The sequence below is a fragment of the Medicago truncatula genome, chromosome 4 (assembly GCF_003473485.1).
Source record: "Medicago truncatula cultivar Jemalong A17 chromosome 4, MtrunA17r5.0-ANR, whole genome shotgun sequence".
NCBI classification, from domain to species: domain Eukaryota; kingdom Viridiplantae; phylum Streptophyta; class Magnoliopsida; order Fabales; family Fabaceae; genus Medicago; species Medicago truncatula.
Window position 1 is genome coordinate 15,546,987 of NC_053045.1, and position 21,972 is coordinate 15,568,958.

Genomic DNA, 21,972 nt, shown 5'->3' on the forward strand with positions numbered 1-21,972 from the left:
CGTTTGGTCAACCTGGTCGACTGAAAGAAAAATAAGTTTGATGTTTTGGTTGATAGGATTGTTGATTCTTTTTTTTTTTTTTCTCACCAAAGGATGGAAGGCAATCAATGATTTTTATGGGCTAGGATTAGGTGCATGGGTGACTTTAGTGTTTGTTGCTTCAGGTCGGTTCGAAATGGTCGTAATTTAATCGGTGATCATATTGACGATGTTCATACACCCGAATTCCTCAACACCATCACTGCTTCTGGACTGCCTAATCACAAATTAAGGTTAAATGTTGGTGTTTCAGTTATGTTGTTGAGAAATATAGATACACGATATGGATTATGCAATGGAACCAAATTGGTTATGACTAGGATGGGAATATACGTCATTGAGGGGAGAGTCATTTCCTAAAGTAATGTTGGTGATCAGGTTTTTGTATCCAGGCTATCTATATCACCTTCAGATGTCAGGATTGCCTTTAAGTTTCAACGAAGACAATTTCCTTTGACTGTATCATTTGCAATGACAATTAACAAAAGTCAAGGGCAGTCGCTTAAACATGTTGGTGTATATCTACCAACACCTGTATTTTCTCACGGACAGTTGTATGTTATTGTTTCAAGAGTAACATCCAGAGAAGGACTAAAGATATTGATCACTGATGAAGATGGTGAAGATACCAATGTAACGTCTAATGTCGTATATAAGGAAGTATTTCTCAATGTGTGATGAAACTACATGCCAATGTACTAAAAATTTCATATTTCTTTTACCGAATTATTGATAGGATTACCGAATTTTCTTTTATAATATTTTCAGATTTCGTAAATTTTATGAAGTGTTTTACTTTATCTACTATGGATTATCATGTATTATTTTTTTTCACTGTTACCAATTATATAATGCATTTTATTATTCGTATGTCAATCCCTTTACAATAAACCTGAGCGAAGCACGGATCAAAAATCTAGTTATATTGTTAAGGGAATAAGCATACGCTGTCAAACTAAGTGACTTTCAGTACAAGTTAGGTTATCACAAGCCTTTAAGTCCTTTATGTATTTGATTCTAATAGGTCATTCCCACGTTCTCAAATCTCTTGCCTCCGCATATTTCTCTTTATAATTCGATGCACAATTAATGTTTGTTCCACACAAATCAAAACTAAGTCTAATTTTGTACCCAAAAATATTATTTAATTGAATTCCCAATAAATTACGATTTTTAGAGCATGTGGTGATATTTCTAGAAAAAACCTCGATCTCATGGACACCTAGGGTAGGCATGGTAACAAAATCCGTGCTCATGGGTACCTGCTTAAACCAACTTCGATTTGATGGGTTTTTTTCGATTTGATTGGGTTTGAGTATGGGATTGGATTTTTTCCGATTTCTTAATACGGGTACGGGACGGGTAACAGGGATATATGTACCCACCCCGAACCCATACCCAAACCCTACCCAAATGTTGAAAGGTCATGTTTTTATTTTTGTTGAGGGGGTTGAAAATGATATGTCATGTTATTTGGTTTGATAGCTATCTTGATATAAGAAATTTCATTGATGGTTAAGGGAGCAACCGAACTTTTCGGTAAGGAAATGTTAAAATGACCACAAATTCTTGGATAATGCATTAAAATATTACCATTGAAGCTTAAAAAAAAACTCTTTTTTTATTAAAAGAAAATTGATTCACTACGGGGACGGGGATGAGGTGGGAATACCCAAACCCATTGGGGACAGGGATGGAATTCAATTTCACATCCCTGTTGGGTATGGGTAAGGTAACGGGTAAGCATATGGGAGTAGGGGATGGGGATGGGGAAGGCAAAACTCGTCCCCACCCCGCCCCATTGCCATGCCTACCTAGGGGTGTTCGCGGTGCGGTTTGGTTCGATTTTGAGCAAAAAAGTCATCCAAACCGCAAGATAAAAAAGCATGTGGTTTGGTTTGGTTCGGTTGATTTTTAAAATGTCATCCAAACCGAACCAAACCAAATCAATGCGGCTTGAATTGGTTCGGTTTGTGCGGTTTATCGTGAGATAAAAAAATATTACATTAACTCTAATATTGCCAACTTGTTACAAAATAAACATAGGAAATTTTATTTTGTTGTTTACATAATAAAATATTAGGTGAAACTTATGTCAAAATAAGTAAAATTAAGAAGAAACATAAGCATGAAACAAATTATTCGGAAGAAAAATGAAACAAATTTATCACTGGAAATGAATTGAAAGAGATGGAAAGGAATTAGAATCGAATTTGATGGTGCAACAATGGAAAAATCGAATAAAAAGATATTATTATTGGGCTATGTAATTAGGCTAGTACATGTTTAAGTAATATTCATTATTCTTGCGGGTTGGTTGGGTTTGGTTCGGTTGTTGAGATGCAAACCGCAAACCAAACCGAACCGCGCGGTTCATTGCAAAAGTCATCCGAATTCATCCGAACCAAATGCGGTTTTTTGCGGTTTAGGTTTGGATTGATTTGGTTTGCTATTTTTCTATTGGGTTGGTTCGGTTTTAAACACCCCTACGCACACCCTACTTGCGTATATTCCACTACCTTCCTCCTTCCTTTCATTCAATTATCGTCCGCTCTCATTGATTTCTCGTTGTCATTTTTTTTTTTCCTTTTTAATTTTATTGTTTGCGATGGAGGGGAGAATGATCATCCTTGATTCTGAGTGTTCCCGTGAGAGTTCGTATTGTGCGGATGTTGATGAAATGTTGAGTGATGGGGGTTTTGTTCTTGATGAGGGACCAAATCAAAATTCTAAGATAAGATTTGGTGTGAGTTTCACCTTTAGGCCGATTAAACTGGTAAATCATGTTGGGGTGACGAATTTTGAGAGTGATGAGCAATATCGCTCCATGAGGAAGGCATATGCGTGCATATAGTTATACATGATTATGGAGCTACCTGTTATTTCTTATGTGATAGAACTTATTCATAGTTTAAACCATGTCCACTAGAAAGAATGTCGGTGAAGGCTCAAACGAAATCAAAAGAGTAATTGGGGATCTGTTAGCCAATATTTTAAAAGGGCATCATTTAATGTGATCAAAGGAGTTGACCTTATGGAAGGGACTTGATCTTACATCTCTATCGAAGTTGTTCCTTGGAAGATGATCGAAGACGCGCGCCTCCGTTCGATGGGCAAAGGGATTTCGAAAAGCGGTTATTTTCTGGATAGGGTCAAGTGCTCAAACGGCTATATTCGACAAATCGTATGGCTAAGATTAGGTAGTTTTCTGCGGTTATAGTTTTGAATTTCAAACTAGGTAGTTATTCTCTATTTGTATAAATAGTATTTTTTTCTTAGGAAAAAAAGGTCACAATTCAATCATACTAAAAACTTACGCTCAGACTATCCTTATGGAAGCGATAAACGAGTCACAAGTTGCAATGTATGAATCTGTGTACCAACTTACATTCCGTCAATGCAATTTAAGTTCATTTCTTTAAATGTCTTTGCAATTTGCTTGTTTATTTTGAGTAATTTATTCACTTTTATTCGCATCATACTTCGATTGGATTCAACTTGGAGGGAAGGGCTTTGGGGGTTGGAAATATATAGAAAAATGGACAAAAAATTCACATTTTTTGAAAGAACAGTTTTTTAGAGAATGATAAACTAATACTTTTAATTTTATTATGAGTAAAAAATTAACCTCCAAAATTCTCTCTTCCCAATATCTTCTATTTCTTCAACTTACTCCTTCCTTTTTTCCAAACCCTCCCCTCCCCTTCAAATTCTCATACAAAGCGTAAATAAAATAGTTATGCTGGTGGATGGGAGAACAAAAAGTACTTGAGACTTGGTTTTCTGTTCATTGCCAGATATTTATATTAATTTCTTTTCTTCCAACTTGTATTGCATGTGTAACACACATGAGTGCCAAACCGATCTCCATCAACAATTTATTATTTGCTTTATTATTTCAACGACCAGTAATTTTTGTATGAAAACATGCATTTCGACATCAATTAGATACATATATATCATTTAATTTTTATTTTTTCAACTTTTTTTTTTTTTTGTTTTAGTGCGTGTTAAAATGTATGTGTTCTACATGAGAATTATTCTTCTACGACTTTATTTGAGTTTTTTGCGTGTTTATGAGGGAGTGAACTAGAAAGTATTCCACGTCCATTATGGGTAAAAATTGGACCAAAACAACAAGTTCAAATAATTGAGTTGAAAACTAGTCTCTCTATTTGTTAATTTCATTGAATAACTTATGTTTATATTCTATAGTACACACTAAATGCATCAATTACTTAATAAATTTTAAAAAATGTTTTTTTTTTCTTAGAAATAATGACCGGAGGAAGTAATAGTGATGAACAATTTAGACAAGTGTATCAAATCGTTATCAAGTATTAATTAAAATGACTAGTGTCGTATCCATAAAGATTGTAGTTCGATAACTCATGTTACTTATTTAAATGGAAAATAGAAACAATTAAAATAAAATAAAGTAAATGGAGGAGTTTTGGCAATTTAATTTGTTTGCAATGTATGAATCTGTATATCAACTTACATTCAGTCAATGCAATTTAAGTTCATTTCTCTAAATGTCTTTGCAATTTACTTGTTTATTTTGAGTAATTTATTCACTTTTATTCGCATCATACTTCGATTGTATTCAACTGGGTTGAATTCGATTGTCTTTTATTTATTCTTGTTTTTACCAAAGTTCTTCAAGAACGAACATCATAACTTTCGAAAGATAAATAAAGCACAATATGCTCTTAAGATTTACTGGTTGATCTTGCAAGTGAACATTTTGAAACCAGCGATTGTTTACCAAATTTCAGTGTAAACAAATTGGCACACCCGATGGGACCTCTTGTGCTTTCATTCACCATCTTTTCAATAAAAAAATTTAAAATTGTTGGTCTGCAGTGTGCATGCGTTTGAGGAACAAGAAGCAACTTCCTGAAATGACGCGTCCTCCTCCCGTTCCAGGCGCAGCGGCATCGAACGCCGCTACCACATCAGGAACAGCGACCAACCCATCAGTACCGCCAGGGGCCACCCAACCAACCCCAGCTAGTACTACAGCCCTAGTGATAGATCCTGTTTTCACCATAGCAGGAGACACTATAGCCTCACAAACGTCGTAGGCCAGTCAATCTGACACGACGGCCACTACCATTTCTAGGGCCATTTCAGCGGTTTCAATGGCCGCACAAACTTCGCAGGCTATGGGAAGTGCATCGTCCCAAGGATTTCTCAATCTTGGCACCGGTCGAAGAGGACCATGTGGTATGCCAACGTCTTTAATGCAAAAATTGCAGACGAGTCCGGCGTTGTCCTCTGAGAGTTTAAATACATCAGATGCATCCATTGTTCAACCCAGGGGGAAGCATCCCGTTTGGGAGGCCACAACAAGCGTTTATTCCGTTTGGTTCGCCTAAAAAATCATTGACCAATGCCTCATTGGGCGCTTTGAGGCAACAAATGGAAGAAACTAACCATGAAATGGTTAATATGGTTACTCGACAAGTGAGCACAGTGATTAACCCCTTGACTCGAGATACCAATAACAGTTATCAAGCACTGTCACATCAGATGGAGCGAATAGCCAATTTTTTTGGCCCTCCCCCAGTGCGAGTTACACCAACGCCTCAAAATACTAACGTGAGGCAAATAAAAATTCCTGTCGAAGAACAGGTAAAGCAGGTGCCTGAAAATCAAGCACAAGAAGTGCAACCAGAAATACCAGAGGAACCGGTAAGGGCTCCCATAATAGTAAACAGGCACCAAAATATAGACCAAGTGGTCATGCAAGCCCGTCGAAACAACTACGAGGGCCAAAATAACATAGCCAATGTGGTCGAAGCCTTGCTAGCCCAGAACGGTTTTAATATGGGATTACACCGTCCAAATTTCGTTTCGGCGTTATCTGAGTTTGTGTTGGAGGCTAAAATGCCTAGAAACACTAAAATCCCCAAATTCACTAAATTTGCTGGGGAAACTAACGAATCAACGGTCGAACACATTGCTCGATATCTTATGAAAGCCGGGGATCTCGCAAATAATGAAAATCTGAAAATGAAATATTTCTCAAGTTCTCTAATAAAAAAATGCTTTCACATGGTTCTCAACATTGCCTCCCCCTTCCATTATTAGTTGGAATCAATTGGAAAAGGCATTCCATGAAGAATTTTACATGGGTCAATCCAAGATTAGTCTGAAAGAATTGGCTAGCGTTCGACGTAAGACGCATAAGTCGATAGACGATTATCTGAACATATTTTTTCTTCTCAAGGCCAGATGTTTCACATCAGTGCCAGAACATAATTTGGTCGAAATGGCTGCAGGCGGCCTAGATTATTCGGTCCGAAAGAAGTTGGATACCCAATACCTTAGGGATATGGCATAATTGGCAGATAGAGTCCGACAAGTTGAAAGGCTTAAGGCTGAAAAGGCCAGGACAAATAGATTCCCTAAGAAAGAGAAAGTTGCTTACATTGATACTGGAGACAATGACCCATAATTTGATTGGGGTTCCGATACTCTCGAAGATAACGAGATAAATCTCGCAGAATTAAAAGATGGGCCACCATATACCTGTTAGTTACTAAGGCCATCAAATGGAAAGAACCCTGAAGAACCAAAGAATGACAAATATCCTCCTAAAACATACACTTTTGATGTTTCTAAATGCGAAGAGATCTTTGATCTTCTAGTTACTGATGGCATAATTCTGGTGCCAAAAAATATGATTCTCCCTCCTTTGGAACAAAGGAAAAAAGAGAGGTTTTTGTAAATTTCATGGTTTCTTAGGGCATAACGTATCCCGTTGTACTCGTTTCAGGGACTCTGTGCAGAAGGCTCTCAATGAGGGAAGGTTGAAGTTCGGAGAAAAGACTAAACAACCTATACAAGTGGATGTCGAATCTTCGAAGAAAGCTGATTCCATGTATGCCGAAGTAATCGGTATAAACATGGTAGATGTTGCAGAATCAGGTGATAGCAAACTGCCCACTGGAATTCAGTCACTCAAAGGGACTCCACAAAATGATTTTGAAATGGTCACTGAAGACCATCATTTCGATAATACTATGGTCACAAAAGACCAATTCATTGAAAACATGAAAGTGGCATATCCTAAAGTTGAAAAGGATCTGGTTGATTTTCTCAACCGATGCAAAATCTCCAACACTGATGCTATGCTTTGTCCCAGATGCAGCACAATTTTCGACAAAGAGGCAGCAAAAGCTGTCGAAGGTTTCCAACCACAGACAAAGCACAAAGGAGGATGGAAGGACAACCGCCCTAAATTTGGTTTCAATAAAAGGGGCGTCCCATACAAAATGAATCCATCGGAAGATCCTCAAGGGAGGAACCGGAAGAAAACTTTCAGCCTATCTGTAACGCCCTCTCTAATTATTTGATTATTTTTAATGAGTTTAGAATATACTTATATGATTTGTATGATTTATATGATTTATTTTAATGAGTGATATTTTGTTATGATATATATTGGTATTTATTAGTATAATATATATGCTATTTGATTTAGAAATATATATATATTATTTGATTTAGAAATATAAATGTTATTTGATTTAGAAATATATATATGTTATTTGATTTAGAAATATATATGTTATTTAGAAATATATATGCAAACTGTCCCTGTAATTTGGGCTCATTTTGATTTTCGTCCCTGTAAAAAAAAAATAATAATTACATCTCTGTAAAAAAAAAATTGTTTTAAAAATGTCTCTGGCCCCACTTCGCTGGTGATGTGGCATGGGTTTTGCCACGTGGCGCTGACGTGGCAGTCCACATAATTAAAAAATTAAAATTACTTTTAAAGTTTTAAAAATTATTTTTTAAATTAAAAAAATATGAAAATAAATTCAAAAATCATTAAAAAAAAACTGTTAAAATTAAATTTTCGACTTTAATTTGAAAATTATATTTTTTTTCTTCATATTTTAAAAAAATCATTTCATTTTTTTTCAGAAATTTCAGATTTTATAATTTAAAAAAAAAAAAAATTTGAAAATTATATGATAAAAATAATTTCAGAAAAATATTTTAATATTTTATAATTTTTTTCAGATTTTTTAATTTTTTTTTTTATATTTTTAATTATGTGGACTGCCACGTGGCATAAGTTGCCTAGTCAGCAACTGCCACGTGGCCCAAAATGTTGCCACATCACCAGCGAAGTGGGGCCAGGGACATTTTTAAAACAAAATTTTTTTTACAGGGATGTAATTAAATTTTTTTTTTTTTACAGGGACGAAAATCATAATGAGCCCAAATTACAGGGACGGTTTGCATACTTAAGCCTATTTAGAAATATATATGTTATTTGATTTAGAAATATAAATGTTATTTGTTATAGAAATATATGTGATTTGTTATAGAAATAAATGTGATTTGTTATAGAAATAAATGTTATTTGTTGTAGAAGTATTTATAATTTGTTGTAGAAATACACATGATTTGTTGTAGAAATATATGTTATCTGGTGTAGAAATATATACATGTGTTATAGAAATATATTTGTTTCAGAGATATATTTGTTATTTATTATTGTTATAGAAATATTATATATATATTTATATATATATATATATATATATATATATATATAGGATAGGATCAAATGACACCATGGTGTCAAAATTAGTTTGACACTAAATCTTATCCATTCATTTTATTTAATCCAAAGGCTTAAAACTATCACCAAATTAATTAACATACATCAAATACTCCCTATCATCTAATTAAGAAACATATCTATCATTATTAATTCATAATCAAACAATACCTTCTTGTTTTTGGTAGATTCAAACCCTTTTTATTTTCCCCTAATTTTTTTCTTTTGGCCATAAACACAAACTCAAACTTTATAATTTTTATAAAATCATGATAAATCTTAATTCATTTAAACATGAGACACAACGAGTTCTCTAAAAAAAAATTAGACCTATGAGTGACAAAATAATCTAATTAGCATGAACAATTCAAGAATCATTTGTCGAACTTGTTGGTTTTTTTTAATACAATTTAATTAATTATTAAAAAAATATGAGTATATGAGATAAAGATAAAGAAATATCATTGATGGTGATGATGACTCAAACAACCATAGGTATATGAGTTCAACCATTCATTTTATAAAAAAGTTTAGAAAAGAAGTTTGAGTATGATTATAGAACTTTGGGAAAATTTATAAATTTGGGGAAATAAAAAAGAGAAACAAATAAATTTGGGGAAATAAAAATGGAATGTTTGATTATAAATTAATGATGATAGATATTTTTCTTAATTAGTTGATAGAGAGTATTTGGTGTATCTTAATTAATTTGGTGATAGTTTTAAGCCTTTGGATTAAATAAAATGAAGGGATGAGATTTGGTGTCAAACTAATTTTGACACCATGGTGTCATTTGGATATAATATTAATATTTGGATATAAGAGAAAAATAAGTAGGTTAAGGAATTTTATAAATAGGAAAGACCTAGTTTAGAAAAACATAACGTACGACTGTTTTTGAAGAAAAGGGAGAAAAAGCCAAGAGAAGAGGGAGAAGACCGAGAGAGCTGCGATTTTCTTCACTTTAAGGTAAGGGTGAGACTAATGATTCAATAGTATTAATCCATGTAATCCTGATGATTAAATTAACAAGTTAGGATTGAATTAGAAAGTTTTGAAATTAGGTCAAATTACTAAAATTGATGATCAAACGGTAAAAATTGATTAGTTTGATGTAGAAACTGTCCCCTGACATTAGAATATGTTTAGGATGAATTCTGGAATTGAGATTAGGCTTAGAGCCATGAGATTAGATGAATTTTTGAAGAAAACTGCATTCTGCCCGAGCCTACATTCATCGCTCACCATAGCGAGCAATGATCCTCGCCTCGCGAGTAATGATGCTCATCGCTCGCCACGCGAGCCATAACCTTTCGCCTCGCGAGTTACTTGTCGTAGCCATTTACTATTCCGCTGCGAAGTATTAAAGATTTTGTTATTGAATTTTAAAGGATAAATAGTTATTTATTCAGTTTATGATTTGAAGAAAGGATTGTGACATTCCGTTTACGTGGAAAACTCAGATTAAATAAATGAAATTTTTACGTTGGGAAAACGGGCTGTTACAATTGGTATCAGAGCAAGTTGGTCCGTCCGGCCAAGTAGTTGAGTCGAGTTGTGTCGAGAAATAGTTGTATTACTGTTTTTATGTTGTTTGATTGGTTGTTGTTGTGTTTGTGATTAATAGTTATGTTTATTATGTGATCATGTTTGGTTGACTAACTTTGATGTGGTTTGCATGTTTTGTTGAAGTTTCTATTTAACAATATATGGTTTAGTAGGGTTATGCAATAATTGAATTTATTTCTTATGTGCTTTGAATTTCGAGGACGAAATTCTTTTAAGGGGGGGGGGGGGGGGGGGGGGGAGTTGTAACGCCCTCTCTAATTATTTGATTATTTTTAATGAGTTTAAAATATACTTATATGATTAGTATGATTTATATGATTTATTTTGATGAGTGATATTTTGTTATGATATATGTTGGTATTTATTAGTATAATATATATGCTATTTGATTTAGAAATATATATATATATATATATATATATATATTATTTGATTTAGAAATATAAATGTTATTTGATTTAGAAATAGAAATATATATATGTTATTTGATTTAGAAATATATATGTTATTTAGAAATATATATATGTTATTTGGTTTAGAAATATAAATGTTATTTGTTATAGAAATAAATGTGATTTGTTATAGAAATAAATGTTATTTGTTGTAGAAGTATTTATAATTTGTTGTAGAAATACACATGATTTGTTGTAGAAATATATGTTATCTGGTGTAGAAATATATACATGTGTTATAGAAATATATTTGTTTTAGAGATATATTTGTTATTTATTATTGTTATAGAAATATTATATATATATATATGTATATATTAGAATAGAATATTAATATTTGGATATAAGAGAAAAATAAGTAGGTTAAGGAATTTTATAAATAGGAAAGACCTAGTTGAGAAAAACATAACGTACGACTGTTTTTGAAGAAAAGGGAGAAAAAGCCAAGAGAAGAGGGAGAAGACCGAGAGAGCTGCGATTTTCTTCACTTTAAGGTAAGGGTGAGACTAATGATTCAATAGTATTAATCCATGTAATCCTGATGATTAAATTAACAAGTTAGGATTGAATTAAAAAGTTTTGAAATTAGGTCAAATCCCTAAAATTGATGATCAAACGGTAAAAATTGATTAGATTGATGTAGAAACTGTCCCCTAACATTAGAATATGTTTAGGATGAATTCTGAAATTGAGATTAGGCTTAGAGCCATGAGATTAGATGAATTTTTGAAGAAAACTGCATTCTGCCCGAGCCTACATTCATCGCTCGACATAGCGAGCAATGATCCTCGCCTCGCGAATAATGATGCTCATCGCTCGCCACGCGAGCCATAACCTTCCGCCTCGCGAGTTACTTGTCGTAGCTCGCCACAGCGAGCAACCCTACTCGCCATAGCGAGCATGACCAGAGAGGATGTCGTTTTCTGAGTTTTTGACTTTTGAGTTGAACCTTAGATGCCTTTGAGTACCTTTAGGTGTCTACTATTGATTAGAGAATGATTTAGAATGAGATTGAACCTCGAACAACCTTAGTTGAGAATCTGGCTTGTACTCGCCATGGCGAGCAGATGCTCTCGCCTCGCGAGCACTTCCAGAACTGAGTGTATTTGAGGATTTTGAGACCTGAGTTGCTTGGATTGATTAGGAGAGGAACCTTAGGTACTAATGAGACCTATTTAAGATGTTAACTGAGAATTGTGAAGCTATTGTGAAATGCTAAGTGATTATAATGTGATATAATGTTTTATGCATTACTTAAGAATTATTTGAATATTCAAGATGTTGTTGAAATGAATTGTTATTAAGCTTGATGTGATTTGATTATGCTTCAATTGTTATTTAACTAAGTTGCATGAGTATGAATAAGTTGATGATGAACTTCAAATTATTGGATGTATAAGTGATAAGTCGATTAAGGTGTCTTGTTGATAGAGTCCATGCATTAGCATTCATTGAGCTTTGTCCTCACTACGATAGGAGCTTTGTCCTCCGCACGATAGGAGCTTTGTCCTCCGCACGATTAGGAGCTTTGTCCTCCGCACGATTAAAGTATATTAATACTTATGATGACGATTGGTACCACATGCATATAAGTGTCTAAGTTGCATTGTCGCATTTGTCGAGTCAAAGTCGTTGTTGATGAATTATCATCCATGAGTTGTTCAGTTGTTGATGAATTATCATCTAAGAGTTGTCGAGTTGTCTTCTACCTAAGTGTTGTTAAAGAAGTACCTATGAAGATTATACGATGTTTAAGATGTGAATTATATGATATTGCTATGTTATGTTGTTGTTATATTTCTATAAGATGATGAATATGTTGTTGTTATATTATTAAAAAAATGATGAATATGTTGTTATAAGATGATGTTTATGTTGTGATGTATATAATTATTATTATTAAGTGAAGATTATGTTGTATTATATATGATTATTATTATGTTGTATTATATATGATTATTATTATTAAGTGATGATTATATTGTGTGGTCTAAGTTATTATGAGATGATGATTATATGGTGTTGTTTAATTTATTAGTGAAGATGATTACATGATGTTATCTATGAGTTGTTAAATGTACTTGATGATGGTTATGTTAAGTTGATAAGTTGTCTTTTATTCATGAGTTGCTAATGAGATGCTTGGTGGAGAAATGTTATTACGAATTAATGATGTTGTTATGAATTATGATTAAGATGTTGTTATGTTGTATATGAACTATGATTATGATGTGATGAGCTATGTTGTTATGATTTGGTTAATATGTGTTATATGATGATGATTATAAAGTGATGAATATGAAGTAAATGATAATTAGAAGTTGGTTGAACTATTAAGAATTATTAAATGAAGAATTATTACTAATAGATGAAGTTATTTATGTTGTTAAATATAATTATTGAATTATATGCTTGATATTATTGTTTTGTGAAATCTCACCCCTTCTGCTAGAAAATGTTGCTCTTCGTATGAGTAACTTGCAGGTATTAATGATTAGTAGGAGTGGTGGCTCAATTGTCTTTAGGTGCTCTGATACGTAACCGGATGGGAACTTTGTTATTGCTTTACTATTCCTTACGTATTGTTTTTGAAGATTTATGACTATGTTTTTAGAGTTGATTTTTATGAGACATTTATGAAGAGGCCTTCGTGTGAAAGACTGTTTGTAGTTATTGAAGAAATTCCGCTGCGAAGTATTAAAGATTTTGTTATTGAATTTTAAAGGATAAATAGCTATTTATTCAGTTTATGATTTTAAGAAAAGAATGTGACATTCCGTTTACGTGGAAAACTCTGATTAAATAAATGAAATTTTTACGTTGGGAAAACGGGCTGTTACACTATCCGCAAGATCCCCTACAGATACTTGGGTGTTTTCAGGGGGCAGGAAATCTGGATATTCCGCCCCACCAACTAAATGGGTGAAAGCAAAGGTTCCCATTCCTCGACAGGAGGCACCGAAAGAACCTAGTAGATATGCCTACAATAACAATTACAAAGGTAAGCATCCTATGACAAAAACGCAATGGCGTAGGTACCAGCGCCAGAAAAAGGCAAACGCTTTGCCGGATATTACTAATGTTGACAAAGGCAAAGGGAAACAAGAGATTGTTTTGGAGATGGTTAAAAAACCAGCCACGGAAAGAATCTCCCCTCCTTTATCAATTTTGAAGAAAGACCATCCTAAAGAGGATGAAGAAATGACGTCAAATTTCACAGAATCTGACTCAAGTCTCGATATAGTATGCAATGTGGTATCAGTATTGCCTATTGAATATGACGTTCCTTCAGAGGTTAACGAAGTAGAAAGTGATTTTACCGATGAAATGGCTATCCATAAGCCACTATGCTATTATGTTATGAACAATGGTTGTGTCAAAGATCAACAAGGTGTATTCGAAATGCTAGATGCTTCGATGAGGCTGCACCTCAAGCTATTATTTATTCAAGCTAAGATAAATGGTGTAGGAGTAAACAAAGGGCTGGTTGATGGCGGGGCCACTGTCAATTTGCTACCCCAATCCTTCTTGGGAAAATTTGGACTCTTTGATTCTAATTTGAAGCCCCATAATGTGATCCTTACTAACTATGAAGGGACGGCAGGGAATTCCCTTGGTGCCGTCGAATTAGATCTGGTAGTGGGTAGTGTGAGAAGAACAACTAAGTTTATGGTAGTCCCATCTATGGCAAATTTTAACGTGCTATTAGGCAAAAAATGGATACATGGTGTGGGCGCAGTCCCTTCCACTGTGCACCAGAGGATTGCTATATGGAAAAAAGATGGCTTAGTGGAAAATGTTGAGGCCGATCAAAGTTACTTCATGGCTGAGGTAAATAATATTACTAAGAAATTTTTTGATAAGCAGCTGGCGCATATCCCTCCAGTTATGGCTTCGGGTCCCAAATATACAATTTCAGATGATGAGATGTATTCCATGAAACTTCAGCCAGGATCTGGGTTCGTTTGGGAAAGAGAATTCAGGGAACATGATTACGTAATGGTGAATCAGGAAGAAATTCCTTCAGAAGAAAGGAACCTGCTCAGAACAAGAGCCTCTGCATACAAGAAGGTTACTGAAAGCCTTGCACCAGGATCCCCTGAGTATGCTGTCTCACCAACTGGGTGGGATATCGAAGAATGATCCATGGCTGAGCCTAATATTTGGGAGAAAATTACGGACTATTTGGCCGAGAATGAATTCAAATCGGCCAATGAGGCCGAAAATTTGCAAAAAGAGGTGATAAAAAAAATGGCAAAATATTCTGTGGATGACCTCATCGTAGACCAGAAGCTAGACTGTATTTATGATGATGAACCTCTGGTCTTCGAAGAAGATCCTATGGGATCCAGTATCGAAATGAGGGCGCAAGATCCCCTCGAAGAGGTAGATTTAGGGGATGGCACCATCAGAAGACCCACTTATGTGAGTGCCAAAATTCCCAAAGAATTTAAAGTTCAAATTACGGAGCTTCTGAAAGAATATAAGGATTGATTCGCATGGGACTACAATGAAATGCCTGGACTAAACAGGGAAGTGGTAGAATTGAAACTTCCAGTTCCACCAGACAAAAAGCCAGTAAAACAGATCCCTCGAAGATTTGCACCGCAGATCTTACCAACGATCAAAGAAGAGATCGAAAGACTCCTGAAATGCGGTTTCATCAGACCTGCAAGGTATGTAGACTGGCTAGCAAAGGTGGTCCCTGTTAAAAAGAAAAATGGGACAATAAGAGTGTGTATAGACTTTAGAGATTTAAATCTCGCTACTCCTAAAGTCGAATACCCAATGCCTGTGGCAGAAATGCTAGTTGATTCAGCGGCGGGTTTCGAGTACTTGAGTATGCTAGATGACTATTCAGGGTACAATCAAATCTTTATTGCTGAAGAAGACATCGCTAAGACCGCATTTCGACGCCGGGGGGCATTAGGTTGCTATGAATGGTTGGTAATGTCATTCGGTCTAAAAAATGCTGGTGCTACATACCAAAGAGCGATGAATCTGATGTTCCATGATTTCATAGAAGATTTCATGCAAATTTATATCTATGACATTGTGGTGAAATCCTCTTTAGAGGAGAAACACTTAGATCATTTACGCCGATCATTCTAAAGGATGAGGCAATATGGATTGAAAATGAATCCATTAAAATGTGTGTTTGGTGTTTGTGCAGGTGATTTTTTAGGTTTCGTGGTCCATAAAAAGGGAATTGAAATCAACCAGAACAAAACCAAGGCAATAATTGAGACTTAGGCCCCTTCTACAAAGAAAGAGTTGCAGTCTTTACTAGGAAAAATCAACTTTCTCAGAAGATTCATATCGAATTTAAGTGGCAAGACATAAGTTGTCTCGTCATTACTTCGCTTGAAGAAGGAAGATGTTTTCAAATGGGAACCAGAACACCAAAAGGCCTTCGACGAAATCAAATCATATTTGATTAACCCTCCCATACTTTCACCATTATTAAAGGGTAAAAGAATGAAGTTGTACATAGCAACCTCAGATTGCACTATAGGGAGCATATTGGCACAGGAGGATGAAAATGGCGCAAAAAGAGCCATCTATTATCTTAGTAGAGTACTAAATGATGCTGAAACGAGATATCATCCTAGTGAAAAATTATGCCTTTGCTTGTATTTCTCATGTACAAAACTTAAGCATTATATAAAGTCTTTTGATGTTTATGTTTATTCTCATTTCAATATTATTAAACATATGTTGTCGAAACCAATTCTGCATAGCAGAGTCGGAAAATGGGCCTTAGCACTGACGGAATACTCATGGACATATCAATCTTTGAAATCCATTAAGGGCCAAATCGTGGCCGATTTCATAGCCGATCATTCGATAGAGGAGCCTTTATCGGAGGAAATAAAAAACCAACCTTGGAAATTGTATTTCGACGGCTCCAGTCATAAGAATGGCACCGGAATTAGAATAGTGATTATTTCACCCAAAGATACCTTGACTAAATACAAATTTCGAATCAATCAATTTTGCTCTAATAATGAGGCTGAATATGAAGCCTTAATTACGGGTTTTGAATTAGCACTCAAATTGGGGGAAAAATGTATAGAAATCAAGGGAGATTCCGAACTAGTTCTTAAACAAATGACTAAGGAATACAAGTGTGCCAAAGAAAGTTTGATTACATACCATGCTATGGCCAATACATTATTGAAACGTTTCACTCATGTAGAGATTCGACATGTGCCCCGCATAGAGAATTAAGAAGCAAATGATTTAGCTCAAATGGCCTCTAGATACAAAGTACCAAAGGATCAAGTACAAGAACCAATTGAGATCAGAAACAAATGCAGTTCGATGGATGCTCTCTCTAGGAAATCGTTAATGGCAAAAACTTGGGGGGACAAAGATGTTTCAAGGACACGTGCGAGGTATGGATTTTGTTGAAATTTTGGTCATTAACGATTTAACTGACGCCGATTGACGGAAACCCATAGTAAATTATCTAGAAAATCCAAACGGAACAACCTGTCGAAAAGTAAAATATCGAGCCTTGAGCTATGTAATAATAGCGATGAGTTGTTCAAAAAGACTCCAAAAGGAGTATTACTCATATGTCTAGGGGAAACAGATGCATATTTGGCGGTTTCCAATACGCATAGTGGAACCTGCGGGACACATCAGGCTGACCACAAAATGAAATGGCTCTTGTTTCGACAAGGCGTGTATTGGCCAACCATGCTCAAAGACTACATAGAATTTGCTAAAGGTTGCCAAGGGTGCCAAAAACACGTTGGGATCCAACGTGTTCCAGCAAGCGAGCTACGTTCGATAATTAAACCCTGACCATTCAGAGGATGGGCTTTAGATGTAATTGGGGAGATTAAGCCTAAGTCATTGAAGGGCCATAAATATATTCTGGTAGGAATAGATTATTTCACAAAATGGATAGAAGCAACTCCTCTGAAAGAAGTTACGTAAGATGAGGTCATAAATTTCGTTCAGAAATCCATCATCTACAGATTTGGCATTCCAGAAACCATTACTACAGACCAAGGATCTGTATTTACTGGTCGAAAAATGGTAAAGTTTGCTGAAGATACAGGTTTTAAACTACTAACCTCGACGCCATAATATGCCCAAGCAAATGGTCAGGTTGATCCAGCAAATAAGAACATCATTTCCATTATTAAAAGGAAAACCAAGAGAAAACCCAAAAATTGGCATGAAGTCTTGGGTGAAGCCTTATGGGCTGTCGAACATCTCCTAAAGAATCGACAAACACCATGCCATTTAAATTAACATTTGGCCATGATGCTGTGTTACTAGTAGAAATCTTGCTTCAGTCAACTAGAATTCAAAGACAATGCGAGATCAGAACAAATCACTATTGGAATATGGTCTTAGACGAGTTGGTTGATTTGGGTGAAGAAAGATTAATGACATTAGAAGTCCTCACAAGACAAAAAGAAAGGGTAGCAAAAGCTTATAATAAAAAGGTGAAATCGAAATTGTTTGCCCAAGGAGATTTGGTGTGGAAAGTTATTTTTCCAATGGACAAAAAGCATCGAGCTTTGGGAAAATGGTCACCCAGTTGGGAAGGACCATGGCAGATACTAAGGGTCTTTTCGAACAATGCATACAAAATCGAAGAGTTGAACGATGATCAAAGGATCTACGAATAAACGGAAAATACTTAAAAAAGTATAAGTCGATGCTACAAGAAATTAAAATTGTGCAAGAGTAATTCGAAAAGTAACTAAACATGGCATTCAAACAAAATGCCAACTAACGGGCAAGTTACATAGAAAGTCCCAAAATGGATTAAAAGCATAAGACAAACCATTACAAAAAATAAAATGCTAACAATTAACTTAAAGTGAAGCAAGACACAAGAGTATAGGGGACGAAATCGACAAAGTGCTTCAAGCATTGTGGTTAAAACCAAAGACGTCGATCAACCATCTAACTTCACTATCGAGGCGACAATGGAGGCAGAAGTTATGAAACGAGTACTCTTCATCATCAGCAGGAAGAAAACCCCAAAAGTTACCCCTTCTTCCATCCCCAGGGCAGTTATGCCAGTTGTTGCAAAAGCGTCGACGAACCAGATGAGGGGGCAACCACCATTGTACCAGCCAGAGATGAATCGAAAGGGGGTATCTCCTCCCATAATGTCTCGACGGTAGCGCGAAACGTTCCTAGTCATTAGAAGATCCCAGAAATCTTTGAAGAGTTCTGCGATGTCAGGAGTGACACCACCAAGAGCTCCGATCAGAACGTCAAAATACATAGCGCTCACAGAACCAGTATCCATTGCATTTCTCAACAAACGCTTGATTGTACCAATGCGTGACTTTGCAGGAAGCAGTTGATGAGTGCACCGGAGAATGCAAAACATGTGGTTACCATGATCCCATAGACGGTTCATGAAATCCAATTTTTCATAAGTAGGCTCCAGATCAGTGAGCAGCTCGATGCAATCATTGCCAAAAGCTCCTGAAACAACATGATCCCTACAAAGCGCTGCAATCCTCTTGTTTTGCCTTTGGAAGTAAAAAAGGTCATACATGCTATGACCAGCGACTCTTGCAGCAATATCTATGAGAAAATCATCACTTAGGTAACTTATGTACTCCATGGTTTGAAAAGAAAAGACTTGAGTGAAGATTTTTGTTAAAAATCTTCTTCTAAGATGAACAAAGGTGAGAAAAAGATAAAAGGTGAAAACTACAAGAGGATGTCACAATATTTATAATGAGTAGGGAAGTTGAAAGGAGTTGAGCCGAAATGACGGTTTCTTTTCCATCAAGCGTAAGATTAATACACGTGGCATGGTAACTTCTGCAAAGATGCGCCTTGGAAAAAGGTAAGTTGTAAAAGTTTCTTTACTTTATCTCTCTACAAATCTCATAATTAGATTTGAGAAACTTTACGGTTTCGTAAGTAGTTTAACTTGATTAGACTAAATAGAAACTTTTTAGTTTCTCATCATTAGTTTTTCTTTGAAATTTGTACCAAGCATTAAAATTGGTAATGTGCAAAAATAAAATTGTTACCAAAAATATGCCATTAAATAAACGGTTTTGAACCGTTATAAATTACAAAAAGTGACAATAAAAGAAGAACAAATAAAAGGGAAATTATCCATGAAGAATTCGACAGGAACTTGCTCATATATTAAATTCAGAAGTGAGTTTGTGCAGTTGATTCTTTAAATCGCCAAGTTTTTCTTCGAGAGCCTTGCCATTGTCAGTAAGAATAGCTATTTCTTGTTGGGACAACTTGGATTCTTTGACCTTCTGGATGGTAATTTAAGCCTCCTGTTTCATAAGGTCCTCCTTGGCCAGAAGCTGGACTTTTTGATTCTCCAATCGTTCGATTTCTGCTTTGTGCTTGGCAATGGAAGAGTCGATGTCCGCCACTTGGTGTTGGATAGTTGGAGTTTCTTGTCGAAATGACTCCAATTTGGCCTTGAACGCAGTAACTTCATCTAAGAGTTGGTCGCAACGAGCAGTCTGCTCTTCGAGCTTGGCCTGACCAGCTTTCTTTTGATGAAACCCTTGTTTGATGTTTTCCAAAAGGGGCTCTAACGCCTTAGAGAAGGTTTGAAATTTTGAGCCTGAAGGAAGATTACTCAACTTACATAGCAACTCCTTCATATCGAGAATGGTGCCCTCATCTTGCCCTATGGCATTAAACAGATCAGCCCTCAGAACTTTGCTTCGAAATTCTGCTAGGAGATTGTCTTTCGAAGTTTGTGAAGGATCCTCAGCAGAAACATTGGAGGATCGTCTAGTACTCATGGAAAAGAGAACATCATTGGCTAAGAAATCAAAAGCGTCTAAAGGATTAGCCTTCTCAAGCTGGTCAAGATCCTCTTAGCTGATGACCACATTATCCAGGATCGGCACAACATTGATTGATGGACTTGGGCCATGAGCAGGCATTGGACTCGCAACAACATTGTCGTCCCTCGAGACTATAACGAATTGATCTGCGATCTCTTCTAGCTCCAAATCGCTGTCCCCTGCGCATAGGTCTTGATTCAGATCGTCACTTGGCGCTGCCAAAGGCTGATTGGAAGAAGTTATTACCACAAAAGGGGGAGGGTTGTTTGTCTCGACACCCTCATCTTCTTCCGCAATAGGCGATGCGGTTGCCTGGCCAGCGGACAAGAGCTGAGCATGCTGAGATTTATCAGCTTGGCTGCCCTACATATGGAAAAAGAGAGTTGTCAAAAGTATGCTTCGCAATTAAAGATAAAGCGTAAATAGAAGGAGCCTAAGGGGTACCTTCGACACATTATCGCCAACGCAAGAGTGGGCACTATTAGGATTTGAGTCCATATGATGATGCTTTTTCCTTTTGGGTCTTGGTTTGCCTAAGAATTTATCGACGGTAGTCGTTTCGACATCCGCAACCTCTTGTTTTCGTTTCCTTCAATTCTCCTTAACCTTAGGAGCCTCAGAGACTGTAGTCCCTTTTGCAGCGTCAGGAGAAATTTCGACCTACAAGACAATCTCAATGTTAGAATTTATCTCGTAAATAACAATATTTGAATGAATCGAGAAATGACTTACAATGTCATCAGCAGCAGGATCGTCAGGCTCTTTGGAGGATTTTTCAGGGTTAGGCCGGATCTTTTTCTTCTCCGTTTTCGAAGATTTTTTCTTCTTAGAAGACTTCACAAATTTGGACTTGGAGGGATTGTGTGAGCTTTCTTCTTCATCTTGCCCTTCATCCCCTGATGCCAAAGGAAGAGCTGCAGACAAATGGGTAAAACCAAATAAGTAGCATTTTTTCGACATCTAAGAAATTCAAGGTTAATTTAACTTTGCAAGAATCGAAAGATTTCATACCTACTCCTATTTCAGATAGAATTCGAATGTGGGGAAGATCTAAATGCAGATGACCTCTAAAGGTGTACAAATTGTGCTTAGTGTCAGTCACCTTGTCCTTGTCTTTCATTATAAATTTTTGTTTCATCCCCCGTAAACTATCACAATATAACCATTTGGGATATGGCGGCCTAAAAGCCACTGCTAACTGGCTAGTTGGCAAGGCAGGAAACTTCATTTTAAAATGCAATGCAAAAAGGTATTACTGGGGGTAAAAGGTGGAATGTCATCGATGGAATTTTGTCATAAATTTTATCCCTTAATGTTTTAGCAGCATAATGAACTGTCCTCTTTAGATGCAAAGGATCATATGCAGTTTGAAAGAAGTTTTGGAAAGCCTGAATTTCTAGAATATGCGTACTTTTGTTTTTCTTCGACTTTCTCTGCACAGCATGAAAAGCAAGTATCAGTTGAGGAAGCAGAGTGTCAGGATCTATTCGATTGGATTGACGCTTGA